Raw genomic sequence first — 18,923 nt, 5'->3', positions numbered from 1 at the left:
GGTAATTAGGCCACTAGTTGAATGAAGAAGCTTTTGTGATCATGAAAAGACCCTGTCAGTCTATGCTATAGCACATAGCTTTTTAACATAAATGTCTCAGATGGTAGATAAGTCACTGCTTTTCAAAACAATGTATTCATGCGGTTTTATTATTTCTGCATGAATAAAAATGAGGGCCATGAACAATCTCTCTCTGTCAGCCTTCTTGAAACAACGTCTGTCAGTAAATTTCCCCTCCAGGGAGACCTACAGGGTCATTAAGATGCTGGTTGTAAATATAGACTAAATGTATCGCTTCTGGCAATATTAAACTAATTATTTTATGCATCGTATGTAGTGCAGACCTGAAAAATGATTTAGTTTGCATTAGAAAGGGCACCTGGACAGATGGTCCTTCACCAGCTGGACCTCTGTCTATGTCCATGTGCCCTATTAAATCCCCTTTATTCCTTTGTACCAGAGATCTCATTTGTATCCATTTCTAAAAACAAAGATGAGACATGATACTTTGAAGGGAAAAGTGGGGATGATATTTTGTCATGACAATTTCAACTTGAAGAGACAGAAAGGACATCTGTTTGAACAAGCAGACAGGCAGTGACCATGCTCTTCCACATCTCACATTTCATAAGGTGGAGGGTCAGTACAGAGCAAATTGTCAGTATGATTGATGAGTTACACCAGAGAGAAGGCTTTTATCTTTTACCTTTCTGTATCTCTCTGAGCTTTATTTTCATAACTGGAGGCACAAACTCTGGGGGCCAGGGTGCAAGGGTGTAGCCAGCAAATTTTTGGGGACCAGATGCAAGTGCAATCCTGGAACAGCACACCTTCGGGAAAAGAAACTGGAGCTGTCTGAATACATTGTTAATGGGAGGCATATATTCACAACAGGTGGAGCTAAAGTGGGCTTCAGTAATGACTGATCAAGTGTAGTGGGTGAAACTGCTTTATGTTGTACAGTGGAAAACAACCACACTTCCCAGGACTGTCTTTCTTGCATAAAGGCTTTCTGTGCCTGTATAATACCATGAGCAAAGTAACAAAATACTGATTTCTAGCCAACATTGTCTCAACCATAGACTGTACTGTCTAGCTACACTACAGTGACCATATGTCTTCTTTCTCCTGGACATAAAAAATGTGCATTTCTAAATTGCCCAAAATGTCTGAGAGTCAGCTTTTGCTCTCTACAGTCGACATTCATTGAGTGCGTTTTTGCAGTGCCTCTCATGCCACTGTTGGTCAAACTACATGTCAGTCAATCACCCTCAGCACCACTGCAACAGCCAAGACACAGAGCAACAGGTTGCTTGTCAAAAGTTGCACATGGTAGCTGAAAAGTTTAAAGAATGCCCAAACGCAGTGCTTGAAGTGGGCTGATATTCACCGGTACGCAGTACGGGCACTATTACAATTTACTCTTTCACTTGCGTATCGGCACTTCTCACAAGCTGCCGGCAACGTTACTCTTTTCTCCCCTCTCTGCTGTCGGAAAAGATTGGGTGCTTTTTTTTTAGTCCAAATGTGAAATTAGCACTTGGCAACAAATTAGAAACTAATCACCATGTAGAATGAGAACAACGTACCATAATGAAACTCCTTTGGAATAAAAGAGGTGGTATTATGCTCATTTTCAGGTTCAAAATCCTATTTAGGTACCAGAACAGGTTTACATAGTTTCATTTTCAAAAAACACCATAGTTTTTGTCATACTGCACATTGCCGCAGCTCGTCTTCTCACCCTGTGTTGAAGGCTTCGTTTTAGCTATGGAGTGATACGTCTTGCCTCTACAAGATCTTTGTTGGGAGTTGCACATGCGCAGTTCCTAGTTAAGGACTAATAGCCAATCAGAAGCAGAGAAGGGCGGGTCAGTGAGAAGTCTGTAAACAGCTTCGGTTCAGCTGTAGGCTACATGTTGCCGACCAGCTTGGCAACATAGACTGGAGCAAGAGTTTCAGAGTGGTGAGTAATTAATCTGTAACAAATGTATCTTTCATCCATAAAGTTTAAACTGACCTCTGTCTCTACATCACAGTAACAACTTTATGTCCATTGACTGCCTGGAGGGTAGCTAGTGTTTGGAAGGGGGAGGAGGTGTGTGCTGCAGCTTAGTGTTTTTCCACGTGTGTTTTTGAGGGCGTGTCGGACTAGTCGTTTGGCGAGCGTTATATGAGGCGCATTTAAGGGAGAAAGGGAAACAGCTGGACTACAAACGAGCTGTTTTCAAGCAGTTCAGAGCAGAGTTTCTGTGGGAGATGGGAACTCCCTTTGGGCTTTTTCACATTGCAAACCTAATACATGTACAAAAAGGCATATAACTCAATAAAGGAGAGGGAAAAAGCCAAAAAGCACAATACCACCTCTTTAATATTATAGTAGTGGTAAGCTATATAGGATATTATTATCTGAAATTATAATGAATACACTAATAATAGCCCTAATCAAACCTTAACAAGACAGAAAATGGTTTTATTTGTGAATCTATTAAATTTTTGAATCTCAACTAATAAACTGTTGAAATGTTACAAATAGGCCACTATGAGTAATCTGTAGGCAGACATTAGCCTAATAAAGTGTTACCTATTAATATATTAGTATTATACTAACATTAAACTTTTATTTAATGTTATAATATTGTACTAATACACTAATTTATAATAGGCCTACTAGTTACTCCTCCAGGTGGATAGAGCCTCTGCAGAACAAATTGCCACCGTGCCGCCATTACTTGAACCAACCTTCCATCCACTGCGGTCGTGCCCCCACTGTCCTCTGTTTTGAAAACCAAAATATGGTCACCCTTAGCTACACTATAGCCCAGTTACCTACATGCATCGACAAACTTCTCTTAAGATGTAAAAATAGTAATATATTCATTTGATACTATTTAAAAGTAAAATAAATAGTTTACATCATGTATAGCAACAAGACTAAGAGACTAAAGACAGCCATGCTAGTGGCCCTGTGTGGCTGTACTTGGGCAAAGCAGTGCTTTAAGCTAAACACTAATATGTTCGCAGTGACAATGCTAACATGGTGATGTTAAGTGGGTACAATGTTATCTTGTTCACCATTTTAGTTTAGCATGTTAGCATGCTAAAATTTGCCAATTAGCACTTAACATAAAGTACAGCTGAGGCAGATAGGAATGTTGTTTTCAAAGGTTTATTCATAAACCAAAGTGCTGGACAAATAACAAAAGTGCTTGTAATAACTAACAATTTTGACCTGATGAAAAAAGTCACAGGGTCACCCAAGTGGTTACAATTCACACTGAAGGAACCTGAATGTGTGTACCAAATTTCAAGACAAGCCATCTAGTTGTGATATTTCATTTTGGACTGAAGTGGGGAACCGACAGACCAACACTGCCATCCGTAACAGCATGCCACAAGTGTGGCTAAAAAATACCTAAAGTAAACTAAGCAAAGAAACAGTCTAAAATTACTAAAATTACTATATCAACTCGTACAATCTGTAGATTAAAACTGTCCCTGAACCTCAACATTCCCTGGGTAAATATGCAATTCTACATGAAATCCAATATTTGTTACCATAAAAATATATTGACACTAGTAGTGGGAGATGTAAGTGCAAACTGTCATGGTGAGAATGCAGCATAACCTTAAGTGCCTTGCTCAAAATGTAACCCTTAACTTAACTTTTGACTTGATAAAGAGTTGAACATTTGTTTCCATTTCTCTGTGGTTGGGTCTTGATAAAATGTATGTCTACATGTTTGATTTCAGATGTAAGTAAATAGGTGTTGTATTAATGTAATGGCAATGTACTGTGAAATTCACACTTATTTGTGACTACTTACTTACTGTGTCTATCTACTCTGTGATCGCTACTCTGCCGCATTTGTTCAGAATGAATGCACCTATTTGAATTAAGGGAAAATGCTAAGTCAGACAAATGGGATATTGTATTGGTGGTATGTTACCCAATAACTATGATCCCAAACAATGGATGCAAATGACGAAGTATATAGGACTATTATTCTTCATGAACTTTTTTTTCCTCTGCATTAAAAAGGCAAAATGATAAACACACTAGCGTGCATCCACCTCTATCGACAACTGTTCCTCACTGTGGCTCCTATGGAAAATCCAATTTTACACACCATGGCCTTTGTAGATTACTTTCTGTTTCCTTCACCCAATTTTTATGAAGACATTGTGATTTTATTAACCAGTAAATACAGTTCTGTGTCAAATAGTATGTATAGACATCCATAAAGGTCCATCAAACAGAGGCTGAGAGATGGAGACATAGATATTACATCAGAGCAGTTAGGTCAAACCCGCTGTGGTGTACTGGATCTGTCCCATTCTCAGACCCCCCACCACCATCACAAGGCTCCCAGAATTGCTTGCTGATAAAGTTGTGCCTCATCATCACATGCACGAAACATTCAGAAAGATAATGCCCATTATTTTTTGTTATATGAAGACACAAAGAATTTCTCTTGACAGATAAGTTTTACTTTTCATACTTTGAGAAGAAATGTTTTCTGCTTTGCAATGTTGCCTCATCATGACCCAGATGGAGTGACAGATGGAGTGAAATAAATTGTCCAAATAAAAGATTTATAGGTCCAGTGTGTAATATTTAGGAGAATATATTGACAGAAATGCAGTACGATAAACAGTACATAACTATGTTTTCAGTGGTGTAAAAACAATTTACATAATTAACAGTTATGTTTTTATTATCTCAGAGTGAGCCATTTCTATCTACATACACCAAGGATCTCCTTACAAGGAAGTTGCCATGTTGTGCCGCCATGTTTCTACAGTAGCCCAAACAGATAAACGGCTTTACAGAGTGCGTCTCGTAATTACGTTGAATACGTACAAAGAAAATGAGAAGAAGAAGTAGCAGTAGTAGTAGTTGTCTGGTTTATTAGAAGTAAAATTTGGACAAATGGGGGCCCACACATGTTATTCAGTACATGAGCAATTATTGATGGTGCGTTCATGTGATGTCGGAATAATCTGATTTTTAATAATTATTAATTTTAATAATTTATATTATTATATATAATTATATATATTTTTTTCCACTTTAAATCTTTATTGCAAAAAGAGGAGAAGTCTATGTGGAACATAAAGATGTATACAGAACAGTATACAAATATATGAGAAGACACAAATAATACAAACTTTGTTAGTCTATATTATATAAAGACATTAAAAAAAGTCAATATGTTTACAGTTTTCATTCTTTTTGTTGTTGGATTTAGGAATTAAATTGATATAATGTACAACCTCATGGAGGTTTTGCACAAAGTTAGGTTTTTCACTGCTGAATTTACATTTAGAAAGTGGAATTTTTCCATTAGAATTAATACATTTATTATAAAGTACTTTTTTCTTTTATATGACTTTCATAAAAGCACAATACCACATGCTCCCACATCAATGCAACATCTTTATAAATATGATAAATCTGCAGAAGTTAGGACAAAGAAAATTTTGGTACAGGAGTTGCCGAGTTGTTGACATCATACACATAGAAGCATGGCGGACAACATGGTTGACGGTAAGAAACTTTTGATTCATGCAAAATCAAGTATTGCATATACATATTTTGCTAACATGTAATTTGTAATATGGTTACAACGGTTAGTTTGCTGTCCATGTTAAGTGAACTAGATGTCTGTGTGTTGTTGCTAATCCAACACATCTTTGTAGTAGTGTCCATGTTGATTCCACATTCCAACTTAAGAGCACATGAATACACCGAAGTCGAAAGAAAAACTTGAGAACTCGGGAAATGGGACCATCCGAGGAGCACTTGAATGCACCGCAAGTCGTTGGTTGCAATTCACAAACCTCACCACTGATGCCACTTAAAGGAATCTGTAAGTTACACAGATAATGTGTGTTGAAAAATTAAGCAAATATAGAATGCAAACACAACTGCATTTTTCTTTACATTGAGTTCATCCAAGGAATTGTTGCACATCATCACCTCATACTCTTAATCACTTAAATATTAAGTTTTAAAAAAAATACAAAATAAACTAAGCATAACTGACATTTATTCAAAGATCAAGTGTGATCTATCGGTCTATCTATCTACCTATTCCTTAGCTTTTTAACATCTTCTCCTTCCTTCTCTCACTTCACCCTATCACTTGGTGTGTGTCAAGTGATGAACCATCCTCTATTAGCCTGGCTCACCTTCACGAGCGGCCTGGCACTGTGAGCAGTGATTAAGCATACTTTCCACTGTGTAACACTAATTCAGAAAAGGCCCAGAGCATAACAGCTCCCTTCAGTGATCATATTTTTCTCAGTAATTAGTGTAGCATTTTTGTCTCCTATGAGAACAGTTCATTTTAGCTATCATAAAGGGGTTCTTTGTTTAAAAGTGTTCATTTGTTTCACAGGCATATTGTTGCAATCACAAAAGCAAAGATTTACCCAAGATTCTTGTTGGATGTTTGCACTTTCTTTTCTTCTTTTCTGAAATTTGCAATTTCTCATTGCTTTGGTTTTGCAGCCCACAATTATACTGTTGTGGTTCAACCTCAAAGCTCTCATCAGTGTTGTTTCCAGATGGAGGAAGCAGGCTTTTTAGCGAAGAATGATTTAATTTAAAAAAATTCTCTGTACACAACCTACTCAGCACCAAACAGCAGATTGCTAAAGCTAGCAACTAGCTACTAAACACAGTGGAGCAGAAGTAAAGAACAGAATACTTTTGTAGGGCTGTTCTCCAACTAAATATTTTCCTAGTCAACTAGTAGTCATTAGTTTAAGCCATTAGTTTTTTACTTGTTGTTGTATTTCAAGTATTAATTTAATTATTTAAATGTATATTTTGGTGCATCCGAAAATGTTTTGCATTCCGGGGCTGAGAAAGGATAAAACATTTCACATTGTTAACACTGTGGTACATTACAGAGAAAAACAAAGCCTTTAAAATATACAGCGCCAAAAGTCTCCTTATGAGGATATACAACAAGAGCAAATATTTGTAGACTTATCAACACGATATTTAATGTTACTTATAAATTAAACTCTTCTTCACAGCGGTCCAAAGCTCCTGTGCTAGTGGTGTAAACTCTACTACCACAGTACTCAGAGCTCCCACTTCCAGCTAATAGGACCGCTAGTGCAATGTATAGTAATACATGCGCAGTGCGTGTCAGTAAGTGACTTGTTTTACAAGAGAAAAGGTAAGTGTTGCAACAATCTAAATCTAAAATAATATACCAAAAAATTAATCAGGAATAACTCCTCAACCATTTGGTCTAGATGCATAATTCTGATCTCATTGAAAGGTCCGAAGCTAAGGAATATAAATCCATTGTATATATACATATTTATTTTACCATTACAGACTAAATGGAGATGCAATAAAGAAAAATATGATATTTTCATCCTCGCCTGTAAAAAAGCTATATTTTAAATGCAATAAACCATCAAAGCCATCATCAAATGGATTATAATGCATCTTTTAATACACCTGGAATGCAACTGTAACTGTAAATTTGATGAAAATAAACTAAAATACATCAGTTATTATACAATAAAATTTTACGAGGCGAATGTCAATTTTGGCAATATTTACTGTTTAAATGTTGACTTTTATTGGGAGTTATCTTTAAAATACTATTTATGTCCATACAGCCACGTTCCAAATAACAAAGTTACCAAAACATTGAAGTATTGATAAAAATGGTGAATACTGATCAATGTTCCTATGACCAACAGCACTCCCATGCTTTACAGGTTTATAACTTTGAACATCCCACAGTAATGGGGGGGAATCATTCGATCCGGATTGAGCAGACCTTTCATTCGATACCATGGATGTCTACGTAGCTACTACGGGTCTGCCACCAGACTGCGATAAAGACCGTGTGTTCCGAAGCGGCACTTCTTCTCTCTGTAGAAAAAGGCAAGAGAAGCCAGGCAGAGCTCCCAGGTACTGTGCGATAATCAAGACGGCACCCATTCAAATCAACTGATTTTTGGACTAGAAACGGCGAAAACTGCAAAAGTAAGTCAGCGGTTGTAATTGTAAATGTATATTGCGCGTTTGTTGTTACTTTTAACCAGCTAATTAGTCTGTAATTTTGGTGATTTGAGTGATGTGAGCTGTACAGCTGATCTCGGGGGAGATTAGCTTTGGTTTGAGAGGTTGGACATGTGGATACGTTGTGATTAGAGGTAACTGGATGCTTATAACTGCAGCCATGTAACAGAGTGATTTATGTTGTGATATCAGTTCATTTAGATGCTTGGTGTTTGATGTGTGTTTGGTGTGGAAAAAAACGGCCTCCTAGCTTCACAGAGGTGTGTAGCATGGATAGGGTGATACAATACTAGTTTTCACACATGAATTTCTCAATCTGCATTTTGCGCAAAATGCACATTGAGCCCCCTGACGCCCCCCACTCAAGAGGTTTTTCTGCATCTAACTGACCAATGAACATTTTGTTGACTAAGACTCTTCTCATTTAGTCTACTGTTAGGAGTACAGAGACCTAAAAAGTGATAAAGAGACTGAACACTGGACTTACATTCATCAGGTGGACAAAAGCATTTATAAATGAATGCTAATGTTGCCCTGTATCTGCTTGATGTGTAAATAGGCAACTGTACACTAACAAGTTTGGCATATCGTCTAAACAGGTGATAATATGTCAGTGTGTTCACAAATCTGTTCAGCTGCCCCCAGGTGCCCAAAAAAGCAATTAATGCAGGTTTAATGTTGGTACCGCACAACTCACACAGGTCTGACAACACTGAGATTGTGTGTTTTGGGAGGCTTACTTTAGATTGCTGAGTGCCAACTCCAGGAGCCAAAGCAAGATTAGACTGCATCACTAATGGAAACAAATTCATTTAATTACAAGAACATACAGCATACAGTACAGCGTCTCTGCTGTCTATTGTAATGTTAAAGGTGCTATAGAAAACTCATTTTCAGGTTCAAACTTGTATTTAGGGTTCAACTAGAAAATGTTTACATGCTTTAATGTTCAAAAAACACATTTTCTCATGATGTCCATTGTCTGAACACTCCATTTAGTTCCTGTCTCTTTAAGGCTCCCCTTTCCCGAAAGCCTACTTAATAATAACGATAGGCATTTATAGCTGATGCTTTGATTGAAAGCGAGTGTTTTGCTCAGGAACACATTGGTGGATGTCACAGTGGGAATTGAACCCTCTGTGTCATCAACTAATGTACATGCTTCTGGTTGGCTAACTTCCTCAAGCACAGTAGAGGGGCGGGACCTAGCTGCACAGCACTGTATCAAGGCCTGCTGTGCAAGACTATTCCTCACTGATTACTGTATAAAAGCACAACTTTATATCGTTATTTGCTGGTTTTGGTGAAACTGGATCAGATTTAATGGAGAAAATATTGCCTGGTTTTCATTCTGATGTCCCCCAGCTGCCTAAACTTTATGTGATTTACAGTGTTTGTTACAATTTAGTTTGGAGTGAGATTCGGCATTGGAGTTTCATTTTATGAGTAGGTAGGTCTTCTGCGTCATATCCCACCGCAGGGGTCAGGGACATCTTTCTTTAATCCTCAGGAATTGTTTGTTTAAAAAGTTACACAGCCACATTTACAGTTTCTTTGGTGCATTTCTCAGATCAGAATTGAAATTCTCAAAAATACTTCTATTCTACTTGTTATACTTGTTCAATTTCTCATTGTTTTGAACATATTGCACATGCTTTGACACATTGAACCAAATAATTATGTACAATTGTCTGCTGTTTCCAACATTATCAATTGGTTATGTCATGTTGATCACAATGAATTATACCAGCACTCTGTTGAATAGTCTAACCCCCAAAACATCTAGGCACAAGTTCATTGCACAAGTCACTACATGCAAAATGGCTGAACACGCTGTTAAAATCAAAGTTAAATAAAGTCAAACTTCATTGTCATTCTCCACATTCAAGTATTCAGATGAATGAAATGTTGTTTCGTACAGACCATGGTGCACAAACAAAATAAGAAAAGAGAACAACAAATCACAATATCCTACAGTAGCAACACAGCCCTCAGACCATTCACCCGATACACACAATACCATCCACATTGAACAGTAACAATACACAGTGAGCAGTGTAATAGTCATAGGTCATTCTGATGGCACTGACATGTTCAATGAAAAAGATTTGCTTTTGAGAGATAGACTAAGGATTTTGAGCAAGTGAGGACTTTTGCAGGAAATCCACTGCGTTGTGCTGTTTGTTCGATATGTTTTAAGAAATGCAATTACTGTTTTGCAAATGGTAGGGATGATTCGAGAAATGTACTAAAGCGAGTGAGAAAAACTGTAAAAGTATGTGTAGATGAAAAGCCAAGTCAATAATCATGGTAAGATCAGTGTGATCAACATATTTGCTAATCTCCAGACATCAAAGCCTTAGATGGACCAAACCTAACCAGATATCTAACAAAATTTTAGCATTCAACACTTATTTTCCTGCATTCTTTGTGAAATTTCTGACAATTGCATCAATTTATGGCAGAAAGATTTAGTCTTCCCTCCTCTTTGTGTCTTTGTTTGGGGAAGGAACCTCTTTAAATGTGCCTATGGCAACTTTTCCACCTCAGGGATTTAGTTAGATATCATATCTGTGTAATCTGACATGTCCAGAAAGACTATTATAAGAATAATGTCATCATTTAATCACAATTTATAATATTTTTCAAAGTCTGCTCTGCTGCTCATTACTTGCTCTGTTATGATAGTAGGCTACCTTCAGACAGAACCCGTTTGGCACTGTATGGATGAGACCTGTGCAAAACAAAACTAACTAAAAATACTTGTGATCAGAAATCTCACCAAAAATCCATATATGTTAACTTCAGCAGCTTTTTATATCGCAAAACTCTAACACTGTCTGCCACTAACTGTGTGAGAGGTTCGCTTGATTACTGTTACAGCATACATCGGTGTCGCATCAGCTTGGTGTAGTTGATTTGCGCCGAGTCGACCTTGTAAGTTATACATTCGTTTTTCCAAGGCGTGTGAAAATTGATGTGTGGCGTGAGAGCATGTGAAAAGTGTTAATTGCGTGACTCTCAGTTAGCAGCTAGCGGTCATAGTAGCATTAGCGATAAGTAAAGCTATCTGTCCATCAGGAAACTTCATTAACCACAGAGTTGAGGCAGAGCAGCCAGAAGACATCAGCGGAAAACATTTCCTTTTCCTTCATAACCGTAAAAGCCCTTTCTGTGAGACAAACTGAACAACCTCCAGCTCTAGGGAATGACTGCTTCTCTGGAACGTGGGCTGGTATGTAAATTTTGAGGGCGTAAATTTTAATGATCCCAGATGTTACGTCACTTCTCGCACTTGTTGGCATTCGACTGTTTTTTTCGGAGTCTTTTGTATGCGCAGGATTTACATATGAAGGAAGAAAAAATGGTGATTAAAGCTTACGATATGTCTTCTAATTCAACTATGACAAAGTTAGTCTAAGTTAGTTTATTTTCAACTGTGCCATGGTATTTTATCTCCTAATGCAAAAAAATAAAACTTCTCTATTGTCATTCGTCTCATTTGGTCTGTGATCAGGCCTGTTTAATTTGGGAGAACAGCTGCTCAGATCCAGCTGCTTCTTGAAATGCAATCATAAAACCAACACATTTCTGCAGTCCCCAGGTGGTTTCACCTGCTACAAAATTGCCATTACTTAAAAGGCAACTGAAAACAGTGGATGTGTTTAGAGGTTGATGGGAATTTGGCATCAATATTTATATTAAATAATAAAATAATAATTATTACTACTATGATTTAAGAATTAATAATATAATTTTACCTTGAGGGCACCATTCATAGCAGAGAAAATGATTAGCCAATTACCTAATTTAGTATCATAAAATATACTATCAATTTGGAACTCAGATAAATAATTACATTTATAACTATAACCAAAATTACTATTTACATATTTACATAGAACAGGTTGGCGATATATCCACTATTCTTCTTCTTCTTTTCCACCCACGCTAGCTAGCGGGCAACAAGGGTTCTCCATCGATCGTGGTCAGCGGCGAGTTCTTCGGCCTCATCCCAGGAGACGTTGACGGTCTTGAGGTCGTTGATGAAGGTCCGCCACCAAGTCAGTCGTGGCCGGCCCCTACCGCGTAGGCCTTCAGGTGGAACCCAGCAAAACGCCTTCTTCGTAATTCGGCTGTCATTCATGCGGATAATGTGTCCGACGAGCCTTAGTACTGTATCCTCAGTATCCACCAAAGGCAGCGTTGGTGAAAGACGTCTACTGTTCGAGTTATACTTGCCGATACCTTCCATGCTTCAGAGGCATAAATATCCACTATTATACAAAATTAATTAAACCAGCATGTATATCCACAAGCATGTAATTAACAGATGAACATAAGCAACCTACATGGGGGGGGGGGGGCTGAAAGAATGTGCATCTTTTTCTGTGATCTGCACCGTAAATTCAATGTGCACGAGCATGGACAGCACAATGAAGTGGGAGCTTCAAAGCAACATTATGTAGTAATTTTAAATGAAAGCTGCTTCAAAATCGTTTTGATGGTAGACAGACTTGTAACAGGGAGACAGAGAGATGGGAGACGTCTCGGTCACTGCTACTTCAGGCCCGAAGTATTGCCTCTAGGGACATAACATTAGCTAATGGCAAAAGCAAAAACTCCATTGATGAAGGAAATTAAGAGAAAAAGAGGGTGAGCAAGCAAAATCCGGGACATTGCAGAGAGCTTTGTGAAATAAAAGGCTGCAAGACAGACAGTGAGCTGACGTTCTTTCTGTTTAACTAGTAAGTAACATGCCTTATGTTGTCACACTTGCTTGATGTTTGGCTGTGTTAACGAAGTTGTCAAGTCATGTAATCATAACAATGGCACATGTACAGCTGTCCTTATTTACGACAGCGGTGAATCAATGTTACACATTGGTTTAACCTATTAAAAGCTGATCTTATATACAGAAGCATGGGGAACTTATTGTAGGAATTGTTAACTATTTGTCTTGCTCAACTGTGAAAATGTGAATAAATATTCTGGTAAGAGGAGTCAATGCAGCAACAGCGTAACGTTGTCCTGTCTGCTCATTTTACCTTTTATTAGATAAACTGCTTACATGGTCGCATGCCTGGGACCTGCAACACATGCTAACTAACTAACCTTTTAATTTGGCACACCCACACCTCTGATGTGGCCTCAAACACAACCACATACACAGACAGAAAGCTTAAACACGCTAGCTTACGGATCAGCTATAGAATTGTAGTGACTTTGTGATTATTTCTGCTACATGGTGCTCCAACACACTTTGGCAAACATTCAGCACCTAGGCTGTGCATTTCCCATAAACACCATCCCCACATTTCAGGCATTTACATAATGTTTTAGTATTCTATTCTATTCATTATGCCTTCACCATGCAGGACGCTCGCCTGCGCTCCGCATCTGTGAAGAGTACGTCCACACGCAGTGGCTATTTTGATGTCATCCACTTGCTGCTGTTGTAGATGTTATAGCCTAGTTATATTCCAAACACATCTTGACTTTAAATGCAGCATACAATTTAGAATAAAGACTGACTACTTTAGGGTTCTATGGGAGGTAATAATAATAGCCTAATAATGTAGGCTAGTTCTTACTGATATGCTTGTTTATTCGTAGTCCATCGGGCATCCAGAGAATTACAAATAGCTACAAAAGTTTAAAAGTCCAATCAAAAGTATTTTATTTGAAGAAAAATTTTAAGTAGGTTTTTACCCAACGGAAAATGTATAATGATCACTTTTCCTAAAAAATACACAGCGTTGAAAAACTATATAGCCTCTGCGGGTCAAAAAGCACACGAGGGAGCCACACGCTCTCTTGATGGGACCGCAAAACACATCTCTATCACAAGGGAAAACTAGGCTACTGCAGCAGTAGTTTTGATGATCATGTAGCCGACCCAAAAGCTATAGGCACTAAGCATTGCTTTTATGCAGCTTTTATGCATGTTTATTTCATGCAAATGGGTCGCTGTCAGCCCCCACCGCCAGACTCTCCATCACCCACTGCGCTGAGCAAGTCTAATGCCTGAAGAAGAAAAGGCGTTGCCAATAGCAACATAGAATGTTTATGTAAACACGCAAACTGAATAGCACAAAAATGACTGGATTCTCTACAGGGGTCAATTTTACCCGCTGGCGCTTACAGGTATAAATGCCCATTTTTTAAATTGCTTTATCTTGACATTTTTTAACAATAGAGGGTGCTACATAACACACTTTTAGGAAAAGTAAAAGATTGTTGGACTTGAATATTATATTAAAACAAAGTTACATACAATCGAAAAACAGTTGCAGGTAAATTTGACCCCTCAGCGGTTCAAATGTTAAAGCTGCTCAGTAGCGCAAAAAGCCAAAGAACTTAACACATTGTGGGGCTTATATAGCAAGTGCACAAGAGACTTTTTAGACCAAATGTATTCAATTCTAATTAATTTGTGGGGGTTTTGGCTCTCAAAAAAATTTCACAATGTAAGTCCATGGGAAAGTCTTTTTGGGCCAGTGTGTATCAGGTCACAGTGTTGTTTTTGTGTTGTGTAGAAGATGTCAAGGTGCAACTTAAACATGTAAATGTTGGTAGCATACTAGATATACTTAAATGGAAGTCCATTGAGTATATGTGTAAAGCAGGACTCTACGCTCAGATATACAAGGAAGTTCAGAGGTCAGAGATAGTGCTATAGTCCCACAAAGAGATGATGATCATTGCTGACCACTGTGTTAAAAGTTCTGCACAGGGAAATAAATAATGTGTTGGACCAGTGTTACACTTCCTCTCAGAGAATTTTAGCCTTTCACTATTTCCTCAGCCGACTGAATTGTGAAGGAGCTTATTTATTTTCTCTGTGCCTTATGCTGTGAATGGGGAACTAGAGGAAGCAGAATATTTCAATCAAAAAAATTTTAATTGCTTTAAACTGCCAAAGAAAAAAAAACTCAATTTATTTTACATTACAAACAAACCACATTATTTTGCTAGGTTGGGCTTACTAATAGCGGCAGTAGTGTGCTGATGAGAATGTAGATAGAGAATATATGATGTAATTTATTCTGGATAGTGGAGATTTCAGATTTCTTTTACCACATGATGTGAATGTGCATTTCTGGATTGTGATTTATCATTTACAACTAAACTCTATTACTGTATGTTTTATCAGGAATGTTAAGGAATTATCACAATCTGTTGTTCATTGTTATATGGTATATCATATTATTGTGTTGTATGTTGTTCAATAGAGTCAGGGTGTGATGACAAGAGAGCATAGTAAAAAGAGTGATGGCAGGATGAAGGTCCTCTAGACTCCAAGCCTCTAAGAGTACTCCTCCTTCTTACAAATCCCAACAGGGCTTAGGAATCAGCGCCAACTGTGCGACATCAGAGTATTAAGGAATTAATCTCCCATACCTTGTTGGTTACTGGCGTTTATGGAGCAGATTCTACATACTGAGTTTGAAAATTGTGGTTTTGAGGTCTGCCTCTGGAGCTGTGATTGCAAGCATGTTTCTGTTTGACACCTGCTGCTACAGTTATTATAGTCCTATTATTATTACTACTATTATATTTGCATTATTACCATTATCATATTACTATATTATTAACAAGAACAAACACAAAAACACACAGTATTTGTATGTATATTTTATATTTATAAACATACATTTTACAGATATTTGTAAATATATTTCAGTGTAGCCCGTTACAGGTGAAATACTGTCTCACACATAGGATACTGTACCTTCTCATAGATTAGCACCTACTGTACACAAATGAAGACGAGACACTGCAGGTGAATAGGATAAAAATTTAAATTAAACTTAGATGTCATAAGAAATCCTAGTTGATTAATTACACTAAGGTAATATTTTTTTGTATTACAGGTTTTCTGAAATGTTATGTTTAAATATGCAATTGAGGCAGTATCTAATAAAATATGCACAATTTTGCATCTGTTTTAAGAACTGAAATCTGAATACTGGATTAAGTCAGGTTCAAAAGTATTGTTTTATTTTGTTGACACGAAATACTTGAAAAATGTTTTTACAGAGGGGATTTGGGATATTTCTTTTTACTGTTTCATAAATCAAAAAATACTTTCATGACGCATAAAAATTTTTTTTGACTTGCTTTTGGGGATAAAATGTTCTATAATCCATATGAACAAACCCCTCTGTAAAAAAAACCTTTAGAATATAGTTAGGAATACATCTGGAATGTTTGGTGGCTGTAAGAGCTACTGTAGTGAAGATTTTAGGCTCAGAGTATGAGGAAAAACTTATTTTGAGAAAACGGCCTGTAGCGATAAGTACTATAAAAGTTTTCATTGAAAATCAATATATACAGACCCAATATCAAATCAAATCCTTAACAGCACCTCTATATAATATCTCAAACACCATCAGCCATTGCCATAACAGTTGAAGACCAAGGTTTACCAGGGAAGTGCAACAGTTTTTTGGCCAGGAATACTACTTGTGCATTTATAGCAAGCAGCAAGGCGAAGGTAATTGAGGTAACTATATAAGGTTCCCTCATTAGCCCTGACTTCTCTTGGGACCACTACATGGACAGAATCTTGACCGTTGTCCTGACCTATTCAGAGCTCATGTTGTCTGAGCTAAATAAAAAATGTAACACCATTACACACCTCGGGTCTCTAGTGACCCTATGAACTTTTTAGAGGAAATATTAGGAAAACAATGCTTTTTCTAATGTTTGCCATTTTGACAGCAGAAATTGGTTAAAAACACAACCCGCAGTTCAGTGTTTAAATTAATGTAATCAATGAAATAGACAGGGTGTACTTTAGTCCCAGGTGACTAAAGACCTGTGGTATCCATTTATATGTTAAAATTGTCATCATGAGCATGTTAGCATGCTGATAATAGCATTTAGGTCAAAGTATTCCCTTGCCAAAGTAGCATACAGAACCGCAGAGCCGCTAGCATGGCTGTAGACTCTTTGTCAACTCATAAGAAATCTTCTCTTTTGCACCGCATGAATTTAGCTAGAAAATACCATTTCTTTTTATTTTATTGTGTCTGCATTTGCATTTCATGTTCCCTGTTTTTGTTTTTAATTTTCTCCTATGTTGCGAATCACCTCAAAAACACTATAAATGCCTGACTATTGATGATGATAACTGGGATATCACTCCCGATGGTTTGCGGGTTCATTGGTGATGAATTAATAACACTGTGTGTGCTATAAATAGCCACTGCTGCGCTAAGGATGGCTGCTCTGGCGGTGCTTGAGAACCATGTAACAGACATTTGCTAAAATCTTTTTTCTTTCAACATTATTTTCTTCGTTTTTATGGAAAGGCCGATGGAGCAGACAGAGTTGAACTGTGAAAATCAGTGGTGGAAGTGAAATCAAGTTTGAACATGTGCATGCAATCTCACAGATTTACAAAAAAGAACTATACATATGCACAGCTTTGTAACATTATGTGTTTCACCCCTGCTGTTTGGAAATGCAAAGGCTTTCTAGAAATGGATATACTGTTAATTAAATACATTTGCTATCAATCTTCTGTGGCAGAGGGAAGCATTTTCATTTATAGAAAAATAAAAGTTGTTACACAAACCACATAACACATGAAATTAATTCAATAAGAGACCGCACTAAACGCATTGTCTAGAAACACACAGTGTGTCGTAAAACAACAGAAACGTGAGCGAGTAAGTAAAACAATTCGGCTGTGAGATAATGAGACGATAGCTGACTCGATATGGAAGAAGAGATGAATAGATAACAAAATTACCTGAAATATTTATAACCTCTGTCTCTTTCATCACTGCTTTCCTCATAAGCCATTAAAGGGCCCTTTTGGGACTTCTTAATTGAGTTCCTTTTCGGAACAGAATATGAAAGGCTTCTTTTTATTCCCCCCGCCCTTTTTCATCTGAAAAATGGGCTGATTAAAACACGGAGAACAGAAGTTCTTGTGGGAAAGTTCATTGCAGTCAGGGGTGCAACCTGAGTGATTGATTCAGTCTTCTGTATGACATCAAGTGGACACAGTTATTGTGCCTGAACAGACTGACAACAGCATTATGCTTTTTGTCTCAGCGCGTATAACTCACAGAATGTTTGGGTTAGAGCTTATGTGTCTACTACAAATAGAAATGTTTCCAACTTCTCTAACTATACAGTCCCCTCCAAAAGTATTGAAACAGTAAGGCCTTCGTTTTTGTTCACTGTTCACTGAAGACATTTGGGTTTAAGATCAAAAGATGAGTATGAGACAAGAGATCAGAATTTCATGTGTTAAACAACTCAGGAGCTACCACCCTTTGTTTGAACCCACCCATTTTTCAAGTGAGCAAAACTATTGGAACATGTGACAGATGTTTCTTGTTGCCCAGGTGTTGCCTTTTAGGTTGATTGTCCAAACATTAAATAGCTCTGCATGACTAGTCTAACTTTTCATCCTTGTTTAAAACCTATAAAGACTGCATTTCCTGTTAAAGAGGATAAACCAACATGAAGACCAGAGAGCTGTCTATGGGAGAAAACCAAGCCATTGTCAAGCTGAGAAAAGAAGGAAAATCGACCAGAGCCATTGGACAAACATTGGGCATAGCAAGCACAACAATTTGGAATGTCCTGAAAAAGAAAGAAACTACTGGTGTACTGAGCAACAGACGTCCAACAGGTCGGCCAAGGAAAACAACAGTAGTTGGTGACAGAAATATGGTGAGAGCTGTGAAGAAAAGCCCCGAAACATCAGTAAGTGACATCACCAACGACCTCCACAGTGCAGGGGTGAAGGTATCACAATCCACTGTTGGAAGAAGACTCAGAGAGCAGAAATATAGAGGCCACACCACAAGATGCAAACCACTCATCAGCAGGAAGAATC

General features: G+C 37.6%; 1 long non-coding RNA gene across 1 annotated transcript in view; it reads left to right on the top strand.

Annotated features, from left to right (window-relative positions):
• The first annotated feature begins 14,161 nt into the window (after positions 1-14,161).
• Positions 14,162-18,923, top strand: part of LOC123959368 — a 27,805-nt gene continuing 23,043 nt past the window's right edge. Inside the window, exon 1 of the long non-coding RNA XR_006822280.1 lies at positions 14,162-14,206. This is a non-coding gene — a long non-coding RNA (uncharacterized LOC123959368). The remainder of the gene's footprint in view (positions 14,207-18,923) is intronic.

Source organism: Micropterus dolomieu, linkage group LG20 (assembly GCF_021292245.1).
Source record: "Micropterus dolomieu isolate WLL.071019.BEF.003 ecotype Adirondacks linkage group LG20, ASM2129224v1, whole genome shotgun sequence".
NCBI classification, from domain to species: Eukaryota; Metazoa; Chordata; class Actinopteri; order Centrarchiformes; family Centrarchidae; genus Micropterus; species Micropterus dolomieu.
This window is presented reverse-complemented; position numbering and strand designations above follow the sequence as displayed.